An 8,401-nucleotide genomic window follows, 5' to 3' on the forward strand; every position below is an offset into this window, starting at 1 on the left:
CTCTATTTTATATTTGTGTCTTGGAAGTTGTTACTACTGTAGCAACCTCTCCTTATCTTAGTTTTGTGCCTTTTTGTGCCAAGTAAAGTCTTTGATAGTAAGGTTGATACTAGATTTGGATTACTGCGCAGAAACAGATTTCTTGCTGTCACGAATCTGGGCCTAATTCTCTGTAGGCAACTCAGAAAATTATGCCAATTTACGTGAGTGATCCTCAGATATGTGCGCAACTTTCATTCAATTTGGGCATTTTCATTTGAGCAAGTCTGGTGCCTCAATAAAATTCGTCTTTACGGACTGTTCTGTTTTGACAGATTCTGCCTTTTATTTCGCATTGCCTCTTTTGCTATGTTGGATGGATTTCTTTGTTTCATTAATGTCCAGTAGCTTTGTGCAATGTCCAGAAGTGTTAAGAATGATTGTGTCACCTCTGAACATGTGAATTTTGATTATGCACTAACTCTCTAATGAGTTGTTTTGAGTTTGGTGTGGAGGAAGTTTTCAAGGGTCAAGAGAGGAGGATGATATACTATGATCAAGGAGAGTGAGAGCTCTAAGCTTGGGGATGCTCCGGTGGTTCATCCCTGCATATTTTAAGAAAACTCAAGCGTCTAAGCTTGGGGATGCCCAAGGCATCCCCTTCTTCATCGACAAATTATCAGGTTCCTTCTCTTGAAACTATATTTTTATTCGGTCACATCTTATGTACTTTGTTTGGAGCGTCTGTTTGTTTTTGTTTGAATAAATGCTTGTGTGGGAGAGAGACACGCTCCGCTGGTTCATATGAACACATGTGTTCTTAGCTTTTAATGTTCATGGCGAAGGTTGAATCTTCTTCGTTAAAATGTTATATGGTTGAAAACGGAAAATGCTACATGTAATAATTCTAAAATGTCTTGAATAATTTGATACTTGGCAATTGTTCTGCTCATGTTTAAGCTCTTGCATCATATACTTTGCACCTATTAATGAAGAAATACATAGAGCTTGCTAAAATTTGGTTTGCATAATTGGTCTCTCTAAAGTCTAGATAATTTCTAGTATTGAGTTTGAACAACAAGGAAGACGGTGTAGAGTCTTATAATGTTTACAATATGTCTTTTATGTGAGTTTTGCTGCACCGGTTCATCCTTGTGTTTGTTTCAAATAACCTTGCTAGCCTAAACCTTGTGTCGAGAGGGAATACTTCTCATGCATCCAAAATCCTTGAGCCAACCACTATGCCATTTGTGTCCACCATACCTACCTCCTACATGGTATTTCTCCGCCATTCCAAAGTAAATTGCTTGAGTGCTACCTTTAAATAATTCAAAATTTATCACCTCTGATTTGTGTCAATGTTTTATAGCTCATGAGGAAGTATGTGGTGTTTATCTTTCATTCTTGTTGGGCAACTTTCACCAATGGACCAGTGGCTTCATCCGCTTATCCAATAATTTTGCAAAAAGAGCTGGCAATGGGGTTCCCAGCCCCGATTAATTAACTTGCATTAATAATTCTCTTCACATGTTTTGCTCTGATTCATCAGTAAGCAACTTAATTTTGCAAATAGACACTCCTTCATGGTATGTGAATGTTGGAAGGCACCCGAGGATTCGGTTAGCCATGGCTTGTGTAAGCAAAAGGTTAGGAGGAGTGTCATCCATAAATAAAACTAAAATACATGTGTAAATGATACGTCTCCGACGTATCGATAATTTCTTATGTTCCATGCCACATTATTGATGATATCTACATGTTTTATGCACACTTTATGTCATATTCGTGCATTTTCTGGAACTAACCTATTGACGAGATGCTGAAAGGCCAGTTGCTGTTTTCTGCTGTTTTTGGTTTCAGAAATCCTAGTAACGAAATATTCTCGGAATTGGACGAAATCAACGCCCAGGTTCCTATTTTGCCCGGAAGCATCCAGAACACATGAGAACCGCCAGAGAGGGGCCAAAGGGGGCCCACACATGGGGCTGGCGCGGCCAGGGCCTGGGCCGCGCCCCCCTATGGTGTCGGCGCCCCTTCGACCTTCTGACGCTGCCTCTTCGCCTATATAAAGCCCCCAGACCTAAAACCTCGATACGAAAAAGCCACGGTACGAGAAACCTTCCAGAGCCGCCGCCATCGCGAAGCCAAGATCTGGGGGACATGAGTCTCTGTTCCGGCACGCCGCCGGGACGGGGAAGTGCCCCCGGAAGGCTCCTCCATCGACACCACCGCCATCTTCATCAACGCTGCTGTCTCCCATGAGGAGGGAGTACGTAGTTCTCCATCAAGGCTCGGGGCTGTACCGGTAGCTATGTGGTTAATCTCTCTCCTATGTGCTTCAATACAATAATCTCATGAGCTGTCTTACATGATTGAGATTCATATGATGATGCTTGTAATCTAGATGTCATTATGCTAGTCAAGTGGGTTTTACTTATGTGATCTCCGGAGACTCCTTGTCCCACGTGTGTAAAGGTGACAGTGTGTGCACCGTGTGGGTCTCTTAGGCTATATTTCACAGAATACTTATTCATCTGTTATGAATGGCGTAGTGAAGTGCTTATTTATATCTCTTTATGATTGCAATGTGTTTTGTATCACAATTTATCTATGTGCTACTCTAGTGATGTTATTAAAGTAGTTTATTCCTCACGCACACGGTGTAATGGTGACGAGTGTGTGCATCCGTGTTAGTACTTGGCGTAGGCTATGATTATGATCTCTTGTAGATTGTGAAGTTAACTATTGCTATGATGGTATTGATGTGATCTATTCCTCCTACATAGTGTGAAGGTGACGAGTGTGCATGCTGTGTTAGTACTTGGTTTAGTTGTGTTGATCTGTCATGCACTCTAAGGTTATTTAAATATGAACATTGAATATTGTGGAGCTTGTTAACTCCGGCATTGAGGGTTCTTGTAATCCTACACGAGTTAGTGGTGTTCATCATCCAACAAGAGGGTGTAGAGTATGCATTTATCTATTCTGTTATGTGATCAAAGTTGAGAGTGTCCACTAGTGAAAGTCTATTCCCTAGGCCTTGTTCCTAAATACTGCTATCGCTGCATCGATAAACAAGCAGCGATAGCAGTATTTAGGAACAAGGCCTAGGGATTAGACTTTCACTAGTGGACACTCTCAACTTTGATCACATAACAGAATAGATAAATGCATACTCTACACTCTCTTGTTGGATGATGAACACCACTAATTGCGTAGGATTACACGAACCCTCAATGCCGGAGTTAACAAGCTCCACAATATTCAATGTTCATATTTAAATAACCTTATAGTGCATGACAGATCAACACAACTAAACCAAGTACTAACATAGCATGCACACTGTCACCTTCACACTATGTAGGAGGAATAGATCACATCAATACCATCATAGCAATAGTTAACTTCATAATCTACAAGAGATCACAATCATAGCCCACGCCAAGTACTACACGATGCACACTGCTTGTCACCATTACACCGTGCGAGAGGAATAAACTACTTTAATAACATCACTAGAGTAGCACATAGATAAATTGTGATACAAAACACATTGCAATCATAAAGAGATATAAATAAGCACTTCACTACGCCATTCATAACGATGAATAAGTATTCTGTGAAATATAGCCTAAGAGACCCACACGGTGCACACTGTCACCTGCTACACACGTGGGACAAGGAGTCTCCGGAGATCACATAAGTAAAACCCACTTGACTAGCATAATGACATCTAGATTACAAGCATCATCATATGAATCTCAATCATGTAAGGCAGCTCATGAGATTATTGTATTGAAGCACATAGGAGAGAGATTAACCACATAGCTACCGTACAGCCCCGAGCCTCGATGGAGAACTACTCCCTCCTCATGGGAGACAGCAGCGTTGATGAAGATGGCGGTGGTGTCGATGGAGGAGCTTCCGGGGCACTTCCCGTCCGGCGGCGTGCCGGAACGAGACTCTGTCCCCAGATCTTGGCTTCGCGATGGCGGCGGCTCTGGAAGGTTTCTCGTACCGTGGCTATTTCGTCAAGAGGTTTTAGGTCAGGGACCTTTAAATAGGCGAAGAGGCGGAGTCGGAGGGGCGACGAGGCGGTGACACAATAGGGGGGCGCGGCCCAGGCCCTGGCCGCGCCGCCCTATCATCTGGGCCCACCAGGGCTCCCCTCTGGTGGCTCTCGGGTGTTCTGGAAGCTTCGTGGAAAATAGGATGTTGGGCGTTGATTTCGTCCGATTCCGAGAATATTTCCTTACTAGGATTTCTGGAACCAAAAACAGCAGAAAACGAGAACTGGCCCTTCGGCATCTCGTCAATAGGTTAGTTCCGGAAAACGCATAAATATGACATAAAGTATGCATAAAACATGTAGATATCATCAATAATGTGGCATGGCACATAAGAAATTATCGATACGTCGGAGACGTATCAGCATCCCCAAGCTTAGTTCTCGCTCGTCCCGAGCGAGTAAACGATAACAAAGATAATTTCTGGAGTGACATGCCATCATAACCTTGATCATACTATTGTAAACACATGTAATGAATGCAACGATCAAAACAATGGTAATGACATGAGTAAACAACTGAATCATAAAGCAAAGACTTTTCATGAATAGCATTTAAAGACAAGCATCAATAAGTCTTGCATAAGAGTTAACTCATAAAGCAGTAAATCAAAGTAAAGGTATTGAAACAACACAAAGGAAGATTAAGTTTCAGCGGTTGCTTTCAACTTGTAACATGTATATCTCATGGATAATTGTCAACATAGAGTAATATAACAAGTGCAATATGCAAGTATGTAGAAATCAATGCACAGTTCACAAGTGTTTGCTTCTTGAGGTGGAGAGAGATAGGTGAACTGACTCAACATTAAAAGTAAAAGAAAGGTCCTTCAAAGAGGAAAACATCGATTGCTATATTTGTGCTAGAGCTTTTATTTTGAAAACATGAAACAATTTTGTCAACGGTAGTAATAAAGCATATGTATCATGTAAATTATATCTTACAAGTTGCAAGCCTCATGCATAGTATACTAATAGTGCCCGCACCTTGTCCTAATTAGCTTGGACTACCAGATCATCGCAATACACATGTTTTAACCAAGTGTCACAATGGGGTACCTCCATGCCGCATGTACAAAGGTCTAAGGAGAAAGCTCGCATTTTGGATTTCTCGCTTTTGATTATTCTCAACTTAGACATCCATACCGGGACAACATGGACAACAGATAATGGACTCCTCTTTAATGCATAAGCATGTAGCAACAATTAGTGTTCTCATATGAGATTGAGGATATATGTCCAAAACTGAAACTTCCACCATGATTCATGGCTTTAGTTAGCGGCTTGATGTCTACGGGAGCTTCTATTCTTGTAGACAGTGTTGGGCCTCCAAGAGCAGAGGTTTGTAGAACAGCAGCAAGTTTCCCTTAAGTGGATCACCCAAGGTTTATCGATCTCAGGGAGGAAGAGGTCAAAGATATCCCTCTCAAGCAACCACTGCAACCACAAAGCAAGAAGTCTCTTGTGTCCCCAACACACCTAATAGGTGTACTAGTTCGGCGAAGAGATAGTGAAAGACAGGTGGTATGAATAAGTAGTAGCAACGGCACCGAGAAAAGTGCTTTTCCCGGGACGAGTAAACAAGCGGTAGTAACGCAGCGTAGTAACGCAGCGAGTAGTAACGCAGTAAAACAGTAAACAAGCAGCGATAATAGTATTTAGGAACAAGGCCTAGGGATTAGACTTTCACTAGTGGACACTCTCAACATTGATCACATAACAGAATAGATAAATGCATACTCTACACTCTTGTTGGATGATGAACACATTGCGTAGGATTACACGAATCCTCAATGCCGGAGTTAACAAGCTCCACAATTCAATGTTCATATTTAAATAACCTTAGAGTGCATGAAAGATCAATTCGACTAAACCAAGTACTAACATAGCATGCACACTCGTCACCTTCATGCTATGTAGGAGGAATAATACACATCAATACTATCATAGCAATAGTTAACTTCATAATCTACAAGAGATCATAATCATAGCATAAACCAAGTACTAACACGGATGCACACACTGTCACCATTACACCGTGCGGGAGGAATAAAACTACTTTAATAACATTGCTAGAGTAGCACATAGATAAATTGTGATACAAAATACATTGCAATCATAAAGAGATATAAATAAGCACTTCACTATGCCATTCATAACGGTGAATAAGTATTCGTGAAATATAGCCTAAGAGACCCACACGGTGCACACACTGTCACCTTTACACACGTGGGACAAGGAGTCTCCGGAGATCACATAAGTAAAACTCACTTGACTAGCATAATGACATCTAGATTACAAGCATCATCATATGAATCTCAATCATGTAAGGCAGCTCATGAGATTATTGTATTGAAGCACATAGGAGAGAGATGAACCACATAGCTACCGGTACAGCCCCGAGCCTCGATGGAGAACTACTCCCTCCTCATGGGAGCAGCAGCGGTGATGAAGATGGCGGTGGAGATGGCAGCGGTGTCGATGGAGAAGCCTTCCGGGGGCACTTCCCCGCTCCGGCAGGGTGCCGGAACAGAGACTCCTGTCCCCCAGATCTTGGCTTCGCGATGGCGGCGGCTCTGGAAGGTTTTCCATATCGTGGTTTTTCGCATCAGGGTTTTCGCGACGGAGGCTTTAAATAGGCGGACGGGCAGCCTCGGAGGGAGCCTGGGGGGCCCACACCATAGGGCGGCGCGGCCCCCCTCTGGCCGCGCCAGGGTGTGGTGTGGGGCCCCCAGAGCTTCCCTCTGGCGGCTCTCGAGTGTTCTGGAAGGCTCCGGGAAAAATAGGACCCTGGGTCTTGATTTTGTCCGATTCCGAGAATATTTCGTTACTAGGATTTCTGAAACCAAAAACAGCAGAAAACAGCAACTGGCACTTCGGGTCTATTTTAAGAGAATATTATGAGAAAGTTGTTTGCCTACCAAATTAGCCCCAAATCTACTGAAGAGAAGATTGTCGAAACGTCTACACCACCCTTTCTTATATTATGCATTCATTCGACGGTAAAATTGCTTGGCAGTTTATTCCTATGTGCACCAATCAATGCCTTCCTACTTACTTGATATAATGAGAAGTTGTGAACGTAGGCAAATGCTTCCCTTTTAAAGGTCGATGGCTCACCTGTTTTGCCATTTTAAGCTTAATTTCGTTAATAATTTCTCTTCTGTTGTACACAACAAATTCTCTCAAATAGTTGCTGACTTATATTTTTAGAACACCAAGGCTACTTCAGAAAGACAAAACTCACCAAAAAATGACATCAAAATCAGAGACAATGAACAAATAATTGCTTCAGTAATACTTGAATATCCAATTCTGCGCAACTGGAAACATAGCCAAAGGAAGAGCAAACATCAGAAACCTGAAAGCTAACAGCCACCTACAATAGGCTGCGGGCATGAACGCATCAGCAGATTTGAGCACATATCATTTTCTGACAGCCACGGCCACGATGCACACATGAAGATGTACTGCACTACATAACACATGAATATACAGGAATCATCCGCTAGAACGAAGATGCACGTGGTACAGTTCAAGAAGATCGGCTACTTGTTAATAAAAGTCATCCAAACAGGAACCACCACCGTACCTTATGTGGAAACCAACCGGCGTTTGTACCTAGCAGACGTGAATCGACCTACACAAAGCCTTAGGACGCCCGCCGCTCACCACCGTGCCGATGCCACCCATGGCGCCGCCTGAAGCCACCAGTCATCGGGCTGCCTGACACCGAGGTAACATGCTACGAAGGTCACCAACATTTCCACCGATTCAGCCCGCCGAGACCGCCCGCCTAGCACTGCTCCTCAATCCACTGAAATCAACAGTTCCCATCGCTCAACGTAGTTCTCCCGCGGCAAATCACGCACGAATCACCGAAATCCACGGTTGCCGCTGCTCTCCGTAGACCCCCAGCCAAGGGCGGCGACTGGCTGGGCGACGGAGACGGAGAAGACGACGCATCAGGCACTTGCGGCTAGAGGGGATCGGAGTGGGAGGAGGAGAACGATGCGGCTCTGGAGCGGTGAATTAGGATGACCCTGATTAATTTGACTTGACCGAGGAACCGCCTTTCACTGTAGCACGATTGCAATCTTCCCTGCGTGTGGGACCCGCGAAAGTGACCTGCTAATCAACCACAAGGGGTCCCAACCCTGGGAGCTTAGAGCTCTTTGGTATGACGGCCATCAACCGACGAGCTCAACCAGAACCGTTATGTCCCCGCTGCTCCACAGGAATTAGAAGCAAACAGTAATGAGGCGATCAAGTAATCATAGTTTGACCCGAATTAGCAGCAAGCAGGATGATACATATTGTTTGACGACTTCAATGTTTTAACGAATCCCGTAGTTT

Source organism: Lolium rigidum, chromosome 3 (assembly GCF_022539505.1).
Source record: "Lolium rigidum isolate FL_2022 chromosome 3, APGP_CSIRO_Lrig_0.1, whole genome shotgun sequence".
Taxonomy (NCBI): domain Eukaryota; kingdom Viridiplantae; phylum Streptophyta; class Magnoliopsida; order Poales; family Poaceae; genus Lolium; species Lolium rigidum.